This window comes from Saccopteryx leptura, chromosome 2 (assembly GCF_036850995.1).
Source record: "Saccopteryx leptura isolate mSacLep1 chromosome 2, mSacLep1_pri_phased_curated, whole genome shotgun sequence".
NCBI classification, from domain to species: domain Eukaryota; kingdom Metazoa; phylum Chordata; class Mammalia; order Chiroptera; family Emballonuridae; genus Saccopteryx; species Saccopteryx leptura.
The window spans coordinates 162946013-162970174 of record NC_089504.1 but is presented as its reverse complement, the minus strand read 5'-3'; positions in this window follow the sequence as shown (position 1 = coordinate 162970174).

Sequence of the window (24162 nt, the reverse complement as noted above, 5' to 3'; positions counted from 1 at the left end):
TGCCCAGCTCTGCTTTCCTCCTCATCCAAATGTACTCACTCCTTCTTGCCTTTTATGTACATTCATGTGTTCTCTGTTCATGAGGCTCTTTAAATGCTGAGGGTGTTTTTTTAACAACCTATTATTATGTTCACATCAGTGATTACTGTTACAACAATGCTTTGCACTCACTAGGCACTTAATAAAGTTTCATTTCTTTTAAATAATTGCAAATATTTATGAGGCTTCATGCTTAGTTGTCTTATACAGTCATGGTGAAAATAATAAATTTGATGTTTTTCTATATCTCACATTCTTCCTTAAATGTTGGCAGTCCCCACTATTCCAACCAGGACCTTATGCTACTCTCACTATATCTCTGCATATAGGGCCAATCTAATCAACCAAGCTATCTGGCATAGGTGCATGCTAACTCTCTTTGGAGCTGTGGTTCTTACTGTTCACATGCTCTCTAAGCAAGTAAAGGACAGGGGCCAGATCTCATTGATGTTTGTGTCTATGGTTTCAGGCACAAGGCTTGCACATATTAAGCATTTAGTACATTTTTGCTGAATAAATGGAATGAGCAGCTTTGCATTGCAATGTGAATATCTCTAGAAAGCATGATGTTTTGTTCTTTGTTTATTGTAGAGCTACTGGGCCATAATTGATGTGGCAAGGATATCTAGATTTTCAGGAATTTCAAAGAATGAGACAAACTTCTGTGCATTCAGAAAGTGTGCGGAGTTTGAAATCCCAGCCTCCATGTGCTGGAGTGTGTGTGAGGAACTATGACTAAAGGAACAAAATTAAAGCCACCTCAAGGACTGAGCCTGGCCACTTCTTAGGTATCTAGCATTGTCTTTCTTTTTGAAGAAGAAAAAGATTTTTGGAAAAGAGATATAACTGGTTCTTAGTAACTACTGGAAAAAATATCACACCGATCCCTGGCTGGCAGTCACTATTTCCAGTGGAAACACTGACTTGTAGTGCTGAGGCCCATTGTAAAAACTAGGGAAATGTGCATAAAACCTTGCATCTGGTTGGAGATTTATATTTGCTACCAAGTCTGTCCATCTGCATTTTTTACTCTGAATGTTTGTTTATCTAGGGATGAGGGACTATTTTGAAGGAAAAAATGAATTATTGAAAAATACATAGAGAATGAGATTTTCTTTTGCTATCACAATGGCTTATTAAAAATTTTTTTTTTCCTAAATGAGTTGGCAAAAAGATATGGTCAATAGGAGCTTTACTGTAATGACTCTCAGGTGGTAGATTTTTGGATGACATTGCCTTGCCTTTCTCACCATGAGCTTTATTAAGTTAGGCTTTGGTGTAATAGAGGTGACATAGGGAGGATGCTCTCAGGGGAAACTGTGTTTGCTTCAGGGGCACGACTAGACATGGCTATTTCTCAATGTCCCTGAGTGAAAGCCCAAGTTAAAATAAGTGCATTGCTCATTTTGAGGAATAGAGTTGGTTTTTCTCTCTTGAAATACCACTTTGCAGTGTGTTGTCTGCATTGGTCAGAGCCCGTGGCCATACATACAGGGGCTGATACTCAGGGGCAGTTCCCTCCTCTCCTGGGACTGACACTCTGTTCTTACTGGTCCTGATTGGTTTTTAATGGCTAGTATTTCTAGTGAGAGGCTGTGTGTATTTTGCACGATGAAGAGATACATGCTGTGACTGAGTGTGGGATTCAAATTAAAAAATGTGTCCTTTTTCTGGTAGTAAAGGTTGGAATCGATTATGAAATGCATTTAAGCCCAACTTGGTAGTGAGGCTGATGAGATTCAGTTGGGAGTACTTGGCCTACATGTCAAGAAAACAGCTGCGAAGTGTCTGAGCCTCCCCATGGTGCTTGGGGAGGCGCTACATGGCTGGGGGTGGGGTGGGGTTTGGAAACACGGAGCTTGGAGCCCAGCAGGCACTTCTCCACCTGGATCACTGACCTACCCACTGGGGCAGCTCCCTGCAGAGAAACCATGTGTGTGTGGTGATTCCCTGTTGTCCCTGCTCTCTTCGGATCAGAAGCAAAAGGCTCCAGACAACATAGCTATATGTTCTGCTTCAGGAACCATGAAGGGAGGCCAAAGTCTTCAGAAAGCTGCCGCTGACCTAGGGTGGTAGAGGGGAGGCAATGATGGTGCAACCCAATCCTCCGCAGGACAGTTCCCACAACTCCCAGAGGGTTCCCGCATCCCTATTGGTTCTTCTCATTTGCTGTCAGGGACCAGGTGTCTCACTAGAATAACTGCCAACATCAATACCTAGTTGTTCTATTTTTATTTTATTTTTTGGTTGTGGTAGATTTTTATTTATTTATTTTAATTAAATTTATCAGGGGGATGTTGGTTAATAAGATCATATAGGTTTCAACTGTACCTTTCTTTATTTTAACTTTTATATTTTTTATTGATTTTAGAAAGAGAGGAAAGGAGAGAGAGACAGGAACATATATCTGCACCTCTATGTGCCCCGACCTGGGACTGAACCGGTAGGTAACCTCTGTGCTTCAGGATGATGTTCTAACCAATGAAGCTATCTGGCCAGGGCTCAAGTGTACATTTCTGTGATATACAACTTGTATATTGCATTGTGTGCCCACCACTGGGAACCTCCCACTGTTTCCACAGTGGCTGCACCGTTTTACATTCTTGCCGACAATGCAAGAGGGTTCCCTTATGTCCTCCCCAACAGTTCCGAAAACAACACATCTATCCTCCTATAGCACTGTAACTCAGGTGTCTGATGTAGATTTTGTAGGCTAAAATCAAGGCATTCAGGGAGAGTGCACCTTCTTGCTTTGTCAACTTCCCAGATGCATCCACGTGCCTCAACTTTTGCGCCCTTTCTCTGTCTCCAAGGACAGCACCGTGCCTTTCAAGGTCATATCTCACTCTGACTCCTCCACTTTTAAGAACACTTGTGATGACATTGCCCCATCCCACCCCCCAATCTAGGACATTCTCCCTATTTTAAGGTTAGCTGATTAGCACTCTTCATTCCCTTGGACATACTCACAGGTTTTGGCAATTAGGGTGTGGGCATCCTTGGAGTGACCATATTTAGCCTACAAACGTGAGCCCTCACATGGTGGGCACTATTCTTTGGTCACTGAGTGCGTCAGCCTCCACCCAGCTTACAATCATCATTTTGAACATCATCTCTGACACTTCCCTCTCCCACATCCCATCACCAGCCCTGTTCATTGTATCTACTAACTAGGGTTATATCTCCAAGTTCTTTTTTATCTCTGCCCCTTACACAAAACTGCTCTGGTCTAAACTACATCATCTCTCACCTCAATCATAAACCATCTCTTAGTCAGTCTTCTCACATCCAGCATGGATCCACAGACTCCCTGCTGCCACCAGAGTGATCATCCTGCAAGAAAACCTTCCCTGACATCCCCAAGTTAATGAAGTCTCTCATTATATACCCTCACAGTGATATGCCTAGATGTCTGTGCAACCTCCATAATTAAAACTTTACAATTTATATACCATAAAAAGTACCGATTTCATAGTAGTTTTGACAACTATATATACCCATGTCGCCATCGTCACAATGAAGATATACACATCTTTCCTGTTCTTTTTTGCTGTTTTATCTCCCTACTCACAAAATTACTGGCCTACTTGATGTAATGACACATTAGTTTGGCTTTTTAAGAATTTCATATAAATAAAATTATACAGACGTACTCCTGTTTCTGGCTTCTTACCTCAGCACTATGTTTTTGAGGTTCACCTATTTTGTGGCACTTGTCAGTAGTTCATTTCTTTATATTGCTGCATAGTTTTTCATTATACAGATATATAATAATTCACCTGTTTGGGACATTTAGGTTCTTTTCAGTTTGGAGCTAATGTGAATAAAAGCAACTAAGAACATTTGTGTACCAGTCTTCATGTAGGCAAATGTTTTACTTTTTTGGGGAAAATACTTTAGAAGCAGGATTATTCAACTTGAAAAGAAATTGAAAAATGGTTTCCTAAAGTTGCTGGACAATTTACATTCCCACCAGCAATGGGTGATATTGCCAGTTGTCCTTACCAATACTTGGTATTGTTAATATTTTTTAAAAGTTTGTTTATTTTAGAGAATATGTTTAGCTATCTCATAACTTAGTTTGCACACTTTGCTTAGCCCAAGTTTGTAAAAAAATTTTTTTGCTTTATTTTCTTCCTAGAAATTTTATATATCTAGCTTTTGGATTTAGTTCTGTGATTTATTTTGAGGCGTACGTTCGTGTGTGTGTGTGTGTGTGTGTGTGTGTGTGTGTGTGTGTGTGTCTATGTGTGTGTATTTGTGCATGTAAGTATATATTATATAAAGTAAGGGCTGAGATTCATTTCTTTCTTTCTTTTTTTTTTTGCCATACATCTATCCATTTGTTTCAGCACCATTTGTGGAAAAAAGACTGTTATTTGTCCATTGCATTTAATTCAATGTCTATGCCAAAAATAAAGTGTCTTTATTTATGTGGCTTTATCTTGACTGCTGTGCTTGTTGATGGGTATGTCTATCTTCACCAGTGTCACTCCGTCCTGGTTACCGTTGCTTTATTTCAAATTATAAAATCCTGAGGTATATATAGAATTCCTCCAATTCGTTTTTTCCACAATTGTTTTAGTTCTTTTTTTTTTTTTTCTGAAGCTGGAAACGGGGAGAGACAGTCAGACAGACTCCTGCATGCGCCAGTCCGGGATCCACCCGGCACGCCCACCAGGGGCGACGCTCTGCCCACCAGGGGGCGATGCTCTGCCCCTCCGGGGCTTTGCTCTGCCAGGACCAGAGCCACTCTAGCGCCTGGGGCAGAGGCCAAGGAGCCATCCCCAGTGCCCGGGCCATCTTTGCTCCAATGGAGCCTTGGCTGCGGGAGGGGAAGAGAGAGACATAGAGGAAGGAGGGGGGTGGGGGTGGAGAAGCAACTGGGCGCTTCTCCTATGTGCCCTGGCCGGGAATCGAACCTGGGTCCCCCCGCACGCCAGGCCGACGCTCTACCGCTGAGCCAACCGGCCACGGCCTGTTTTAGTTCTTTTACGTTGTTTGCATTTCCAAGATTCTCCTAAAATCCTGTTTGGCACAACCTTGATTCTCTGGGTCAGTTTAGGGCAAATGGACATCTTGATAACATTGACTTCTAAACCATGAGCATTTCTTCTAAACCATAACCATTTCTCCGTTTATTTAGGTCTTTAATCTCTCAACTTTTATTTTAGTTTTCAGTGTCTTATCTTGTTCATTTTTATTAAATGTACATTAAATATTTAATGTTTTTGAACAGTGTTTTATTTCTAGGATATAGAGATATAATAAAATTTAAAATAGCAATCATATATCCTGCATTCTCTCTAAATTTACTTATTTCTAATAATTTTTAAATAAGATTTTGTAGGATTTTTCTCCTTCTCTGATTATGTTATCTGCAGGCAACAAAAGCATTCCTTTTTCTTTTCAGATCTGCATTCCCATTATTTGTCTTCCTTGCCACACTGACTAGAACCTCCAGGACAGCATGAGTGAGGTGCTAAGAGTGGAAATTCTTGCCTGTTTCTGATCTTTGGTGGACATTCAGTCTTCGTCACTAAGTCTGATGTGAGCTCTAGGGTTTTCATAGCTGCAATTTTTGAGTAGAGGAAGTTCTCTGTTTCTAGTTTTCTGAGGTATTTTTTAAAATCATGAATGGGGTTAGATTTTTGTCAAATGCCTTTTCTGCTCTCATTGTGATAATTATATGGTTTTTTTCTTTTTAGTTTCCTATGAATGTGATGAATTATGTTGATAGACTATATAGATAATTTCTCTGAACATAGGATTCTGAGGAAAATAGCTTGACTACCACAGTTCTTAAATAAAAAATGATTTCTCCAATTTGAGCTAATTTTTCTTTTGTACCATGTTATGTCATTTTAATGTTCATTTTAGTCTAATAACTGGGAAAAGTTGCACCTTAGCTCTGCCAGGTACTAGCTATATGTTCATGGGCAAGTTATTTAACCATTCTGAGCCTTCATTACATACCATATTTCTCCATGTATAAGACACACCCTTTCTCAAAAAATTTGACATCTAAAACTGGATGTGTCTTATACAGTGGTTGTGGCATTTCAAATTCCATAGATGGAACTGAGGATGTGGCAATATATGGAGACAGTGATTTGTCATCAGACACAGATGAGGACAAGCTAATGGATGGGAGTTTTGACAGTAATGAAGAGTTGTATGACTTTTATGATGAATAAAACTTGAGTTCAATATCTTTATGTAATACATTTTTTTTTTCAAATTTTGGGCCCCAAATTAAGGTGTGTCTTGTACATGGGGAAATACGGTAACTACCACGTATGACTTCTGTGAGAATTAAATTAGACAGTGCTTGTAGCATGTTCACGCTTATTGAGAACTGACGTGTTTCAGACACTGTTTTAGGCATTGGTTGTGTATTATTTTGTGTGTACGTAGTGGCTGACCTATAGTATAACTGGTGCTGTTATTCGCATTTCTACAGATGAGGCACCAATGCATAGAGACACAGGTAACTTGCTCAAGGTCCACATCTGACAAAGGGCAGGTGAGGGAACACCCCCCATAGACTGGCCCCAGAGTCCATGTGCACAGCCTGGAACACCAGTCTTTCTGTGCCACACCACATACTGCATAATGCATTTCCTGCCGCATGTAAGCATTGCTCGCTGTTGCTGGTGCTTTGTTATCAGCCATAGAGTAGATATTTTGATGTTTTATACCACTTCATTATGGGGGTAAACTTGGAGCATTAGGGATATACTGTAAATTTTGCTTTGGGTTCTGAAAAAACCAGAACTGTATTTTTTTTAAAAACATTTTACTGTTCCTTTTGTATATATTTTTTCTTTTTGCATAGGGACAGGCTACAAAAGAGGGTATATGAGTAGTCCTATTTCTGAAGCTTGATTAATTCAAGAATTTGTGAGTTATTTTTGAAGAAACTCAGTGGTCCACAAAACCTATACACTTCCTCTGTGCTCACCAAGTTGTATATTTAAAATATATTTTTGACCTTTTATAATAATCTTTTACTTAAAAAATATATATATATATATATATATATATATACACACACACATAGAGAACAAATGATCAGTTTTAATCACCAACATTAAGAGGCTATTGTCTTTGCCTGACCTGGCAGTGGCGCAGTGGATAGAGGGTCGAGGGTCGAACTGGGATGCTGAGGACCCAGGTTTGAGACCCCGAGGTGCCAGCTTGAACGTGGGCTCATCTGGTTTGAGCAAAAGCTCACCAACTTGGACCCAAGGTTGCTGGCTCGAGCAAGGGGTTACTTGGTCTGCTGAAGGCCCACAGTCAAGGCACATATGAGAAAGCAATCAATGAACAACTATGTCGCAATGCGTAACGAAAAACTAATGATTGATGCTTCTCATCTCTCCATTCCTGTCTGTCTGTCCCTGTCTATCCCTCTCTCTGACTCTCTCTCTGTCTTTGTTAAAAAAAAAGAGAGAGAGACTATTGTCTTTGAAGGGAGATTTAAAGACATTTTATTGCTTAAGCAAAGATATTTATTTTCCAACTAACCTGAAACAATCCTCACTAATTATTTTATGTTATGTAATGTTGTATATTCTGACTTCTTCCTGACAGTCACAGGCCTTCTTAACTTTGCATGCAAAAGGTGAGGTTTTCCTGGATATGTCAACTGTAAGGCACTCTTGGAAAAGACTTAACCCAAATTTCTCATTTTATCAGAGTTTTACAGTCAGCAGAACACACAGGCACAATGGTCTTTTGTGGACAATTCTATACCTCCATGTCTCTTTGTGTTTCTTTCAACTTCTGTTCATTTTCTATCTTTCCTTAAAAGTTATTATTAAAGTATGTGTGTGTGTGTGTGTGTGTGCGCGCGCGCGCACTAGACAAATGCTACTTTGTTTTAGAGGGGTTTTTCTGTTGCTAAAGTTTTGCCATTTCATCACCTAATTGATCTGCATTTTCTACTGCTAAATTAATTTTCTCTGGTGACTTATCTTTAAGATAGTATTTCTTTCAACTAATCTTTGTATCTCTTTTGGGTTCCTTTTTTTTTCTTTTTAAAAGAATAATGTTTTCCAGACAAAGAGTTTGGTATAGAGAGATTTTTTTTTTCTGATGTAGGGATAATTTTGGCACAAGTAAACAGAGATAAAAAAAATCAATCATGGGAATTCCAGCTATTAGTTAAGTCACATTTGGAACTTCTTCTACTATGTTAAGTGACAACAGATTCATCTGCATCTGAATGGAAAGGTGAGCAATGGCCAGATAGCTCAGTTGGTTAGAGCAGTGGTCCCCAACCTCCGGGCCGCAAACCAATACCGGTCCATGGGCCATTTGGTACCGGTCTGTAGAGAAAGAGTAAATAACTTACATTATTTCCATTTTATTTATAATTAAGTCTGAACGATGTTTTATTTTTAAAAAATGATCAGATTCCCTCTGTTACATCCATCTAAGACTCACTCTTGACGCTTGTCTCAGTCACGTGATACATTTATCCATCCCATCCTAAAGGCCGGTCTGTGAAAATATTTTCTGACATTAAACCGGTCCATGGCCCAAAAAAGGTTGGGGACCACTGGGTTCGAGCATCGTCCTGAAGCACAGAGGTTGTTGGTTCAATCTCTGTTTAGGGAACATGCAGGAGCAGATATTTCTGTCACTGTTGTGCTCTTTCCCTTTCTCTCTCCAAAATCAATAAAATAAACATTAAAAAAAATAAAAGAAAGAAAGGTGAAGGTGAAGCTTGGGTGGTATAAAACAAGCCCCGTGTTTAGTTCATTCGAACTCTCCTATGTTACTAATCAGCTACATGTCCTGGGCGAGGCTCTGAATGTCTCCGAGCCTGGGTTTCCTAGTGTTTTACAATCATATCCTTTGGCTGTACAATGCTGTCAGTCTCTGACTACAATAGGTCTCTTGGATCTATCTCATTAGAATCTTAATAAACCCTAGGTCACTAAAAAGACATTATATGACTCAGCAATCCCTTTACTGGCTATCTACCTCCAAAACTTGAAGACATTGTTATGTAAAGACACGTGCACCCCCATGTTTATCACAGCATTATTTACAGTGGTCAAGACATGAAAACAACCAAAGTGTCCTTCGATAAAGGATTGAATAAAGAAGATGTGGTACATACATACAATGGAATACTACTCAGCATAAGAAATGATGACATAATGACATTTACAATAACATGAATAGATCTTAAGAACATTATACTGAGTGAAATAAGTAAATCAGAAAAAGCTAAAGACTCTATGATTTCACACATAGGTGGGACATGAAACTGAGTCTCATGGACATAGATAAGAGTGCAGTGGTTACCAGGGGAAGGGGATGTAGGGGAAGGGATAGGAAGAAGGGTATAAAGAGGGACAAAAATATATAGTGACAAAATGATTTGACTTTGGGTGATGGGAATACAACATAATCAACAGTTCAAATGATACAGAAATGTTTATCTGAAACCTATTTACTTTTATTGATTAATGTCACCCTGTTAAATTTAATATTCTAAATAAAAAAAGACACTGGTTGATTGTTTAAAAAATGTTTGCTCTTATATGCCAAAATAGTCAAATAATAAGGGAGTGGTTTTAACTTGTAATAGTGATTTTCATTGATGTGCGGCATTTAAGTTGAATATTAAATTAATTTAATTGAATATTTTACAGTGTGTAGTCTTTTATTTTAAATCTCTAGGCTTTTTAAAGGCAATTTCAAACTTTTTTTTTAGTAAATAAAAATGTCCAGTAGAAGTAGAAATTTGTGGGTAATATTTATGTGAAGAGAGTAGATTAGAAATCTACTAAATTTCCTGATTAAAATATATTTTATATACACAACTTGGTGAGCAGGGAAAGAATGAATTCAATGACATGTGTTATTGTTGACCTTTCATTGTTATATAAATTAGGAGCTCCATTGTAGTTTACAGTTTGTGGACTTTAGGAAAATGATAACTGAAGTGAACATTGTGTGTGTGTATATATATATACATATATGACGTCCCAACTCATAGGGCACACCTTTTACTGGACACCTTAAGAAAAATCTAAAGAACACCAGTGCCAACCTATCCTTGGGGTTTTCAAGGAGGAAGAGAAAGTGGACAACTGATGAGACAGCAATTGCCGCGGGAGAGAGAGCCAGGGAGTCTATTGTGTCAGCCAGGGGATGATGGACTTTTGTGCGTCTTCAAGACTCTTTGCAGACTTGTCATTGAAGCAGAAGTGCATACCTAGTTATCACCCTTGGAAAAATAGAATGACAGGAAGAAGTTGCTGCTTTACCAAATCAACATAGTAATGATGTGAGGTCATCAGTCGTCTTCAAAACATTGATCTACAAAATGTATTTCCTTAATTACACATGTATTTAAAGTGTTGAATGTTGTTGGGGTTTTAATGATGTGAATCTCTTATTAGGTCTGTGTGTATAGTGACCCTAGGTCTGAGCCCTCTTGTAATTGGTGTCCCCAACAAGCAAGGCATCCTTATGTGGGGCTTAGATGGGCATTCTGGTGAGACCAAGGTTGGAATGTACAGCAGCTGGTGCCCTATGTCCTGTTCAGATATGACAGGACCCAGGGCAAGTCCATTGGCAGAAGTATGATTGCATGTGATTGTCTTTGATGAGCTAAAACGCTAACCCTGCACCCGAGGAGAACTGTCCTACAGTTTATGAGTAGTGTTCCTATTTTTCTCCTACTAAACAATTCTTCTCTTTTATTTTTTGATTTATTTACTATTTAGGTCTCTATCTGTGGACAACAACATATTCCAGAAGGCTTCTCCCTAGGCCTGTCTCTTATCTGCATGTATTATTCTTTGCTGTACAGGTATTTCCAAACCGGAAAATGACCGTGATCCCTTGTCTTGCTGGGCAGTCTTCTTCACACTGAGGTTTCCCAGTGCTGCCTCAGTACCGGGAACATGTGGGCTTCAGTGTGTACATGGATTTTTGGGTTTCTAAAAGAAACACAGTAGTTTTCTTTTATTCATCAATTATTTATTGAACACTCACTCTGGCAGATATTTTTTTGTAGTGTCCTGTGTTTACTTCTTTTACTGCACCTGTCACATTCTTATACATTTCCCATTATGTTATGTTTTCTTAAGGCAAAAGCAGTTCTGGGTTTACCATTATATCTGGTCCCTTGAAGATTCATGGACCATACTAGGGTCTCCATGGAAAAAAATTTCCCTGAATTCAACAACAATACTAAACCTCCTTTTAAGCTTGACTTCTCATTATTGCATATCTTTATTTAATATTTTTAGTACAAAAAATTTAAATCACGGAGAAAAGTGTAGTAAATAAGACTATATTTTAGTAAATAGTGCTAAGTAATAGTAAGTAATAATAAAACATAGAGTATCTGCCACCAAGCTTTGTCAAGTCTTAAGTGTTTTACTACCTTTCTTACAGATTTTTACTATATTTTATAATTCTTACAATCTTATTTAAATGAAACTTTATAAGTATAGTTGAAGGCCCTGTGTTCCCATCCCTAATTCCATTTCTCTTTCTCATTCCCCAAAGGAAACAGTTATTTAAGTGTACTGTTTATTATTCCCATAGAGGATTTTAGGTTTCTACTCTCTGTAATTGTATTTTAAAACAATACCTCCTAGTATTTTCTGTACACCTTTGCACCTTGATTTCCTCAGTCAATGTTACAATTTTTGAACGGTTCATATTGATGAATGCTGCTCTAGCCAGCTCACTCATTTTAATTGCATTCCCTTGTGCAAACAAACCCATAGTGTCTTAATCAGTGCCTCTCATGATGTACATTTTATTTTTCCCTAGTTTTCACTTTTTAAGAATCTATACCAAACAGTAGTAAATGAGATTTAACCATAAATTTGATAATTTCATTATTTCTTCTTGAATATCAGTCTTTTCTCCTGTATTTTTTTCTTTTGGCATATATTCAAAATTATTTTACTTAATTATTATTCTTGAATAATTGCTTAACAAGGCACAGAATCTTGGGTTATAGTTATTTCTCTTAGCACTAAGACAAATTTTTGTTGTTTCCTGTCTTTTATTTCTGCTATTGTAATGTTGGCTGTCAGCACAATCACCATTTCTTTGTAGATAGTCTATTTTCTTTTTGATTCAATTTTCTAATATTTAGTTGGAAATTTTTTCATGTATATTCATGAGAGATATCGGTCTATAGTTTACTTGTCTTGTAATGCCTTTGTCTGGTTTTGATATTAGGGTGATGCTGGCCTCATAGAATCATTTATTAAGTATTCTTCTGCTTCTATCTTCCAAAAGAGATTGTAGAGAATTAGAATAATTTCTTCCATAATTGTTGAATGTTGGGTAGAATTCACCAGTAAACCCATCTGGACTCGTACTTTCTATTTTGGAATGTTACTAGTTATTGGTTCAATTTATTTAATAGATATAGGTCTATACAGATTGTGTATTTCTTCCTGAGTTGGGTTTTTTTTTTTTTTTTTTTGCAAATTATAACTTTCAAGGAATTGGTCCATTTTATCTTGGTTATCCAATTGGTGGGCATAGGGTTGTTCATAGTATTTCTTTACTATTCTTTTAATGATAAGAAGATCTGTAGTGGTTTTTATCTTTCATATCTGATATTAGTGTCTTCTCTCTTTTTTTCTTGTTTGTGTGGCTAAAGGCTTGATGATTTAAAAAATCTTTTCAAAGAACATTTGATTTCATTGACTTTATTCTATTGATTTTCTTTTGTGATTTCTAAGTGGTAGTTATTTCATAGACAAAATTTAGTCTGCTTCTCCATTGTGATAGAGCATGAAGAAATGGAGCTGAAAGTTTGCCAGCAGACAACTTAGCTTTCTAAATAAAAGCCAAGGTCCCCTAGAGTGCTGAAATCCATTAGTCTATTCATAGTGTGGAGAAGGGAAGCTCTTGTGCTGTCTCCATATGAACAATATGAAAATAAGCTCTCTGGCACAATCAACTGCCACTTAGTAGCAAAAAAATTATTTAAGTGGACAAGGATTCAACTCTATCACCTGTTGACTCAGTTTAAAAGCATTGGTTTGAGTTTAGGCAATAACACAGAACATAATGAATAGATTATGTGCTGTGGAGATGTACACCTGAAACCTATGTGTTCCTATGGACCAATTTTACCCCATTAGATTTATTTATAAATAAAAAATAAAAGGTCCTGGCTAGTTTGCTCAGATAGACTGTTGGCCCAGTGTATGGAGGTCCTGAGTTTCATTCCCAGTCAGGGCACATAGGAGAAGTGATCATCTGCTTCTCTACCCCCCCTCTCCCTCTTCTCTTTCTCTCTCTCTCTCTCTCTCTTCCCTTTCTACAGCCATGGCTCAATTGGTTTGATCACATTGGCCTGGGCACTGAGGATGGCTCAGGGGAGCCTCTGCCTCAGGTGCTAAAAATAGTTTGATTGTGGGCATGGCCCCAGATTGGCAGAACATAGGCCCCAGATGGGAGGTTGCCAGGTGGATCCTGGTTGGGGTGCATGTGAGAACCTATCTCTCTTATCTCCCCTCCTCTCACTTGGAAAATAAGAAGGAGAAAACAAATTGGCTATAATAATACCTGTGATGTATGGAATGGGTACTATGCTAATTGCTTTACTTCATTTAACTCTCAAATCAATAACATAGTAGAGGTACCATTATTATCTCCATTCTAATTGGGAAGAATCTGAGACTGAAACCACTTCAATAGTTTATCCAAGACACTTACCTCATAAAAGAAAGATCTGGAAATGGTATCCTTAATGATCTGGCCCCAAAAAGCATGATTTTAACTATCTAGATATACTTCTTCTTTTTCTTTGTAACAAGGAAGTATTTGAAATAATGTTACTTGGATTTTCCTAGGGGCAGAATAAAATTGCCAAAATTATCTTCTTTGTGTTTGTAATATCGTGGATAAAATGGCTGAGGTGAGTTTTCATCGATTTTCTCTCTTTGTCTCTCTTTCTTTGTTAGCTTGTGAAAACTGAGCATGGACCCTGTAAAGTTGTTGAAATGAAATTGGGGCTTTCACAGGGAAGGGACCCTCTGACCTGCAGTTACAACTGATGCTATTCCTGGGAAGAGCCTCTTCAAGTTTCTCTAACAGACAATCACATGTGAGGACTAATTCCAGAGCCTGCAGGATTCTTCCACTTATTGAACTAGGTTTTAAGTAACTGCTTCTAACTTTTTGCTAAAAGTCACAGATACCAGAGGAATGGCTCTGCTACTTTTCTTTCCTGAAACTCGGTAAAGAAATGAAAAATCCAAGAAATTTTTCCATCAGAAATCTTAAATATCTAATGTCTAATTCAATTGAACCTGTATTTGTTGACTTCCCATTCTAATAATAATCACAACACCTACATTCCCCCCCCCCAAGCTTATTTAATTTTAAAGCATTTTTACAAACTGCAGAAAAGGTTCTGTTGGGAGAAACCAATGACGAAAAAATGTAGTGCCTACTTAAGCTCAGGGTTACTACAAGTAAGGGTCAGTTGTCTCTGCAGGCTGGAGGGATAAAATTGTTTTCAGAGATGACTAACAGTCTTCAGTCCCTCTGGATGAAGAAGGTGTGGTCCATGTTGCTTCAGAAGAGTAGAAACACCAGATTTTATATTAGGAAGAAGACATGACTGACAACAGGTGTTTCCCAACAGGGAATGCACTGCCTTTATATGTTGGGAGCTCCACATCTGAGAAGTTTTCCAGGCTGAATAACCCAGTGTAACCAGGGAGGGGACACCACCAGGATTGATGTCTAATGTTCTTTTTTAGCTAATGGCATGCAATCTGCAACCATTTGGCCTAAGTTCTTCTAATTTTGGTTGCACCACTTGCTGGTCCTATAAACTTGGGGATGTAACAGTCTCTCCCTTAAGTGACCATTGTGAGAATTAAATGAGTTCATGGAAAGTGTTTATAACAGTTTCTGGCTGTTGAGTAAATCCCAAGTGAATGTCTGTAATTATTATTAAAGCCCCTTCCAAGTCCATATGGCCATGCTCACAGGAATGAGGAAGCCTACTATGCCCACAGTGGATTGTGGCAAGAGCAGGAGAGAAGGAAAAAAATTGTGAGAAAATAGTGCAGTCTATGAATGTGATTATTAACTAGTCAGTGTTTGAATTGATTGTAGGTGTCTTAAAAAATGTCACAATGGTCACTCTGCACATAATAGGCCTGCAATGGGTCTATATAATTTTTTGTGGCACCTCAGTTGAAATCAGAATCATAGCAGACTCGTCAGCCACAGCAAAATGCCAGCAAGTCACCTGGTATACCTGGAGATAAGAGTAAGGTACTGAAGAGTCAGTCCCTGCCCACCACTGTGCTCATGTTCTGATGAGGAGGACACATGCTAAGTGCTTTAATTAGGTTAGAACCTAGCTCCCTACCTCTCACCACTTGGTGTTTCAGAAGTAGACAGTTACCAAAAGTGGCTCTAAAGGCCTGTGGTAAGTTGAGCAATCATGAGTACCATGTAATTTCCAAAGGCCAGTGTGCTCCCTGTAGTTGACTTTATGATAAGACTCCAAATAGAGCACAAGAATACTTGGCATTATAGAAAAAAGTTTCCTTCAGAACTCTGGTTTCTGGACAGCATTCTCCTTATACCCATACCTCTGAAATAAAAGATGCTAGGAAGTCACATCCTGACCTTTCAATTTATGGGTAGATGGCAGCTCCACAGAGAGCAGGCAGCAGAAACTGGCTGCCCTGAATTTAAGCTATATTCAGAAACACTGTTTCACTGGTCTTGCCTCCAATCTGGGGATAGGGAGGATGGCTACTTTGAAGAGTGCATGAAATTCTATAAATATGATCCTAACTACTGTTGACTACTTAGCTGTTAGTGCTTCTACATTTTCATAGTGTTGTCCATGCATTGAATTCTTTATCTTGCAAAGTACCAATTCACTAGGTATTACTGTCTCTTCTTAAGACATTTAGAGAAGCTAAATGTCTTAGTGAGTCAACCTCCAGAAATTGGGCTCATTACTACCACTTTTTTCCACCTTTTATTTAAATTAGTGGTTCTTAATTTTGGAACGATCCTAGACCTATTTGAGAATTTGACACATTCTCTCCTGAACACTGTGCAAACACACAAAAAATGCACAATTTGTAGAGGATGTCAAGGCATTTGGTGAAACTTTTAAAACCATTCACAGAAGCTAAGTTAGACCTGACCAGTTGGCTCAGTGGTAGAATATTAGCCTGGCGTGTGGATGTCCTGGGTTGGATTCCTAGTCAAGGCACACAGGAGAAGTGCCCATCTGCTTCTCTACCCCTCCCCCTCTCACTTCTCTCTCTTTCTCTCTCTCTATTCTCCACCTTCCTGCAGCTAAGGTTTAATTAGAGAGAGTTGGCCCTAGATGCTGAGACTGGCTTTATTGCTCTGCCTCAGAGGTTAAAATGGCTCTGGTTGCAACAGAGCAAGGGCCCTAAATGGGCAGAGCATCGCTCCATAGTGGGCTTGCCAGGTGGATCTGGGTCCCAGAGCATGTGGGAGTATATCTCAGCCTCCATTCCTCTCACTAAATAAAATAAAAAATTAAAATAAATAAATAAATAAAGTTTATATAAAAAAATAGACAGGTTAAAGCAGAGGTCGAGAACATATGGCTCGCAAGCCAGATGTGGCTTTTTTGATGGCTGCATCTGGCTTGCAGACAAATCTTTAATTAAAAAATAATAACATTAAAAATATAAAACATCCTCATGTATTACAATTCATTCATTTCCTACCACTCATGTACATGGTTGTGGGTGGCTGGAGCCAATCACAGCTGTCCTTTGGAACAACACCAAATTTTTATTGGATAATGCATAATGTACACGGGTCATTGTGAGGTCAGGAAGTAAACTTCCCTCCTTTTAATCAAGTAGTCAGCTAGCTAATTGCAGAAACCTTTTGATGAAGAAGATGGCTAAAATAAAAAAAGATGAGGAGTATTGTACTTTTCAGCAGGAATGGACAGAGGAATTTGCCTTTGTGGAGAGAGCAGGTTCTGTAGTGTGTCCAATATGCAATGATAAAATTGCATTGATAAAATGTTCAAATATAAAGTGGCACTTTGACACACATCAGACTACATTTGCATCGAAATATGAAGCAGCAGACAGCACAAAGAAAGCATGTCAAGAGCTACTATGCAGAGTGCAAGCTAGTCGGCAGCAACTCAATGTTTGGACCCAACAAGGTGACTGGAATTCGGCTAGCTTTGCTGGTGCTTTAGCAATTGTGAGAAACGGAAAGCCATTCACAGATGGGGTGTATGCCAAACATTCATGCTTGATGTTGCCAATGAACTTTTTGATGACTTTTCAGATAAAGACAAGATAATCAAATGAATAAAAGGCATGCCTCTGTCTGCAAGAACTGTTCATGATCGTACCATCCTGATGGTAAATCAAATTGAGGCAACATAAGTGAAGAACATAAATGCAGCACCATTCTTTTCTCTCGCTTTGGATGAGTCAACAGACATAAGCCATTTATCCAAGTTCAGCGTGAAGTATGCTGTCGGTGACACATTACCTGAGGAAAGTCTTGCTGTTTTGCCTATGAAAGAGACAACAAGAGGGGAGGATTTATTCAAGTCTTTCACTGAGTTCGCTAAAGAAAAAAGTCTACCGATGGATAAACTTATTTCAGTGTGTACTGATGGTGCTCCGTGCATGGTGGGGAAAAACAGAGGATTTGTAGCACTTCTTCATTAACATGAAAAGAGACCCATCTTAAGTTTTCACTGCATCCTACATTAAGAGGCGCTTTGTGCTCAGATGTGTGGCGAGCAGCTTGGTGAGGTGATGTCACTGGTCATTCGGGTGGTCAACTTTATTATTGCCCAAGCTTTAAATGATCGCCAGTTTAAAACACTGCTGGATAAAGTTCGGAATAATTATCCTGGTCTGCTTCTGCACAGCAATGTGCGTTGGTTGTCAAGATGAAAAGTGCTCAGCCGTTTTTTGGGTTGTCTGAGCAAAATCCAGACTTTTCTTGAAATGAAAAACACCAAGCATCCTGAGTTAGCTAACACTGAGTGTCTCCTGAAGTTCTACTATCTCGTGGACATGACTGAATATCTGAACCAACTCAATGTGAAAATGCAAGGTGTTGGAAATACAGTCTTATCCCTTCAACAAGAAGTGTTTGCATTTCAAAACAAGCTGGAACTCTTCATCACCGACATTAAAACAGGTCGTTTAGTACACTTTGAAAAACTGGGAGAGTTTAAAGATGCATGCACAGCAAGTGACCCTGCTCAACATCTTGATCTTTAGCAGCTAGCAGGCTTCACATCTAATCTCCTGCAGTCATTCAAAGCACGCTTTGGAGAATTTCATGAGCGCACTTATCTTTTTAAGTTTATCACCCATCCATACGAGTGTGCAGTGGACAGCACTGACTTGAGTTACATCCCTGGTGTCTCCGTCAGAGATTTTGAGCTACTAGCTGCTGATCTGAAGGCCTCAAACATGTGGGTGAATAAGTTCAAGTCACTGAATGAAGATTTGGAAAGACTTGCATGACAGCTATCAGAGTTGGCGAGCAAACACAAGTGAGGAGAAATAAAAATCTTCAACCTGCGGACCAGCTGATTGTCAAAACTTGGAACGCACTTCCGGTCACATACCACACACTGCAGCATGTGAGTACTGCTGTACTAACAATGTTTGGCTCTACGTATGCATGTGAGAGTCTTTCTCACATCTAAAGAACGTTAAGACTAACCTATGATTATGTTTAACAGATGGAAGTCTCAATGTCTGCATGAAGCTTAACCTCACCAAGTATCAACCAGACTACAAAGCCATCAGCAAAACCATGCAGCACCAGAAGTCACATTAATGGTAAGAAGTACTTTATTCATCTTTGGTTAGCAACAGCATAACAATGTTATTAAAAAGAATTCAGTGACTTATTGTACTTTAATAGTGTTGATCTTACATAAAATGCACACATTTACTTGTATTTAATATTAAGCATATTGTATGGCTCTCATTGAATTACATTTTAAAATATTTGGCATTCATGGCTCTCTCAGCCAAAAAGGTTCCCGACTCCTGGGTTAAAGGTTCCTGGAAAAAATTATACAGACAAAAACTATGTTCTGCAGAAAAGCTGAAGGGTAGATTTAACTTAAAAACCATCCATAGCTTTTTGGAAGAAAAGGTGAGGACTATTGAGAGTGAAATGGCTGCATTGTTTAAACCCTAATGTGTAAAGTATAGTAACATACGCGTGGCCTTGCACGCTCACCCACACACACACTTACATTGCATGTGCTCCTGACCCTATATTTTATGGACTGATTGATTTTCAGAGTGAGTTTAGAGAGGGTTCCCACTACCTGTAGATATGGAGGCATTCAGTCCAAATGATCTCATTTTATTGGAGATGACAGACTACAAAACAAGAAGACATCCTATTTAAGAAGATGCCAGGTCTTCCCCAACTGAATCTGAGTCAAATAGATCAAGAATCTCTCTTCTTAAGGCATTTTGGCCAAATTCAAATAGGTCAGAGTCCTACGAAGGCTGATTGGCCACAAAAGCTGTGTTTTAGCTGAGGGGAGCACAGAGCCTATTAGTACCTTTATAGGGCAATTTCCTGAGTGAGCCATAGGAGCTTGGACAGGCTCACAGAAGAACAAAAGAACATTTTCATTAAAGTATCATAGGATCTTTTTTCTTATATCTTTCATACGCCAAAAATTGTATCATTATCTTGAAAGGGAACAGCTTAAAGCTTTATGTGCCACTTATGCACAAGGAATATTCTTTGATTTCAATCTTGGCAATGTACCTGTACAAAATGCATCTTACATCCTCTTGTTGGGTCATGTTTAATGTGGTTACCTGTCATTAGAATTTCTGCAACAATGAGCACATTACTCTTATAAAGACGGACCCTGCTTCCACCTGGTAAAATTTCAATAAAGACAAGTGAGACAAATCAAACATCCTTAGAGGATCCCCATGTGTTTCTGGAAAGAGTCTTTCAATATCTGTGTCTTTAGTCATACATTTCAAAGAAGGAGACAAGCATTGTGAGAAGCCAATCAGGAGACACGTCAGCCCTGCTGCATTGTACTTAGAAGTAGAGTGATCCATCAGCAGATGGGTCAGTTAATTGGTTAGCTCATGCTTAACAAACTGCCTGTTACATGCCAGCCACCATGCTGGGTCCCAGGGACAAACCTCTAAGATAAAACACAAAGCTCTGTCTTTCATGGAGTTATATTAAGCACACAGAGGATGAATCTTACTTTGTGTTACCAAGGTGGGCCCACAGGGTGCTATTTAACATGAGTCAAGTTTGGGCGAATATGTATTATTTCTCAGGAAATGGGACCCTAAGGAAGTAACTTGTAAACTCATGTTTGGAGAAGAATTGTAGTCACTTAGGCAAAAACAAGGAAGAGGAAAGAGGGATAAAGGAAAGAGGCAAAAAGAAATAGAGTCTACAAAGGTCTTGGGACTGAAAATAGGAAAAAGTAGAAGTGAAGAAATGTCTAACAAATTTGGCTCACAGTAAGTGAGGTGGTGTGAGGATGTGGGGATGGGCTGAGACACATGAGCCCCGAGAAGGATTTGAAACCTGGGTCTGACATGGAAGGGTGCTGAATAAGAAAATGATGTAAATGTTCATGTTGAAAAGATCATGTAGATGTGAGTGTGGCTGAGACGAGAGTATTTGCAAGAAGACAAGCTATAGTTTGAAAGGGGCATGTTTCAGGGGCAGATGAGATAGCCTTCTCGTGACATTAGGGGTGAAGAAAATTGAGTGCACACAAGGACGTTTAAACAGCAGAGCTGGTAGGACTTGCCAGTTGATGGGAGGCCTGGATGAGCACTCGTAAGACCACAGAGGTCTGTGTGTTTATGGAGAAAAAGGAAATAAAAAGCCAAACATGGCAGAAGTCAGCACAGAGTGTATTTGTTATTTTTCATGTCCTTAATTGTTTACATGCAACCATTTATTTAATTCTTTAATTCAATGGCTCTATAGTCAAGTCTTTCTCAGAAAATGCCTGACTAATCAAAGTGAGTGTCATTATTTTCTTATAGCTCTGGAGAGGAGGAAGTAATGTGGTAAAGTGCTATTTTCAAAGCTGAGATGAAGTGCCCACGTTGTAAAGAAAACTAAGCCACCATCATGGATGCACATTCAAAACAGAGCACGTGTCACCATAGTGTTTAAGAAGTGAGTCCCTTAATAGGACAGATGAACCCAGAGGCCTGGAAACAGTGGTGGGCACTTTCTAGTCCACAGGTTGAGAGTGAGAATAGGCTTTGCAGAACCGGTGCTGGGAGCAAGAACAGGAGGGACACAGGATGTGTCACAGAAGTGGAATGTTCTGAATGGCGACTCTCTGGAGGAGATGGATATAAGCTAAGTTTTTTATTCTTTTTAAAATAAGCTTTTTTTTTCTTTTTAATTGAATTTATTAGGGATACCATAAAATCATACAGGTTTTAAGTGTATAATTCTATAATACATCATCTGTATATTGTATTGTGTGTTCACCACCCCAGGTCAAGTTTCCTTCATCAATAAACTTTTAATTTCAAAACAGTTTTAGATTTACAGAAGAGCTGCAAGGAGATACAGCATATTCCCACGTATCCCTAGGGAGCCCCGTTGTTTACACTTACATTATCAGGGCACATTTGCCGCACTTAACTAACCAAACATCATTATTAATTGAATTTCATACTTTAATGGAGTCAACTTGTTTTCTCCTTAATGTCATTTTTTTTTTAACTCTGGGACCCCATCCGGAACATCACAGTTGTCATCTCTCCTGAGGCTCCGCTGGGCTGACAGTCTCTGCTTCCCTAGTTTTTGATAACCATGATATTTTTAAATAGCACCTGTCAGACTAACTTCTTTCCCTTTCAACTTTGCTCAAATGTCACTGTCTTGGGAAGACTCCTTACACCGCCGTTGAGGTAAGATCCTCATTACAGATTCTCACAGCATCCTGGACTTCCCTTAGGTCCCATTTTCCCAATTTGTTCATTAATTTGCTCATTCTTTTTCATTCACTCAATAAATCCAGCATTTAATTGTATACCAGGCAAGTGTTCAAGGTGCTAGAGACATAGCAGTGAGCAAGACATGGGAAGGACAGTGCCTGCCTACATGTGGTAGGCAATGTGTTTGGGGCTCATAAATACTGTGGAGAAAAACCAGATAGGATGTGCTTGGAGTGGAGGGAGTTTTGACATTAACGGTATGATCAGAGAAACCCTCACTGAGAAGGCGATGTATAGGCCAAGACAGAAGGATGGGAAGGAATAACCCATTCTAGGTGCATGGATGATGAGCTCCAGAACAGCCAGAGCGTTACCTGTCAGATGCCCATTGGACATAAAGGCCTATGTATCAAGTTGGCAATTTATATATGGCCTCAGCGTAAGATTGGCACTGTACACTGGGGTTATAAACTTGGACACGCCATCCAGATGGCATTTGAAGACATGATAATGATATTCAGTGACTGAGTTCTGGATCACCCACATCCTCCAGACTGGGGAGATGACAGGGTGCTGGCACAGGTGACCCATGAAAAATCAGGAGGAAAAACAGGCAACTATGGCATCCTGGAAGCTAAATATTGAATAAAGGCATGCTAGTACTGTTAATTACTGACTGTGGTTGAACTCAGGACCAGGAATGGACCAGTGGATTAAGTCATGTGTATGTCCTTGAAGGAGTCTGAAAAGGTGACTCCAGGTGAGCTGTGGGGGAGATGGCAGGATGGGGGTAAGGTCGCTGGGGACAGGAGGGCAGATGTCCAAGAATATATATGATGGTCCTGGTGAGTAGCCTGGCTGTAGAGGGAGCTGAGAAATGTTATGGTGAATATATGGAGATACAGGATCAAATGAACACTTTTATTTTAGTGGGAGAAATTATGGAACATTTGTAGACTTCTGTGAAAGAAATCGTTGCAAGGAAACCAGTGAGTGATGTCAGAGCAAGAGGAGAATTTTAGCTCTACATGTGTGACCAAACAACTGTTAGTGCAGTGACTTCTGAATTCTTTGGGGAAGCACAAACTGCTGGGTGAGGACATCCTATTTTTCACAAACTGTGAGTGGAACTCCTGGTGCTCTCACATCCACATCTACCTTGACCAGTGTGTGTCTGGACCCAAGAAGGTCTCAGCCCTGAGGCTGTCAACCTGCAGACCCAGCACTTTGCCAGCTGTCTCCTGCTCACACACTCCCCTAAAGATCCAACTCCCAAAGCACAGGCATTGCTGTAGGAGACATGGGACACACGACATGGTGGTGCTTCCCCAAGCCCTTGCAGAACCTCATCTCCCTTGGGCAGCTGTTTCACACCCTCTCCCTCTAGCTCCCAAACATTCTGCCTTCTAGCTGCAGGGCTCCTGTCTCTTGATTATTACTGCACCCTGGCCCTTTGTCTCCAGGCCTCCTGTCCCACACACATGGGGCGGACGATCCCGAAGCTTAGAACTATCTGGGAAGCAGATGCAGCATGGTTGGGCAATCAGCTGAGAGGCTTTCGATAGTGAGGGCAATATCTCCTGGGACTCAAGCTCTGAGGAACGTGGCGCCATTTCTCAAAGCTCCCTTTCATGTCTGTCTCTCCCATCCCACCCCCACACACACCACCTCCCAGTATTTGCAAAATTCCCAAGTGAAGCTGGAAGCCAAACTAGCTTACCCACAAGGCTGGTCTCCTTCAGAAGGCAACTGCCTTTGTTCTCAAGGCTGCCATATCCATATGGGACAGTGCCCTCCAGCCTTAAGTTTGAGGGCAGAATTTATGCTTGTTTGTGCAAAATACCGCACATATTTTTTGAGGTGCCACACATACACTCACTGACACCAACCCAGCAGCCCACAGAGGCATTCTTCTCCCTGACACACACATACACACCTGCTCTCCTATAAACTTGGCTGCTCCCACCAGAAAGAAACCCACAGTGAGCAGCGCTTTGTGCCCATCTGGGCATGACCTGCCTACACTGTTTGCCCAAAATACTTGTGAGTGTATATAGCACGGCATGAAACTAATTTTTGAAGCAGGTGTGGGGGCTCCAGGGCACTCTGCCATTTCCTCTAGTCCCTAGCTATT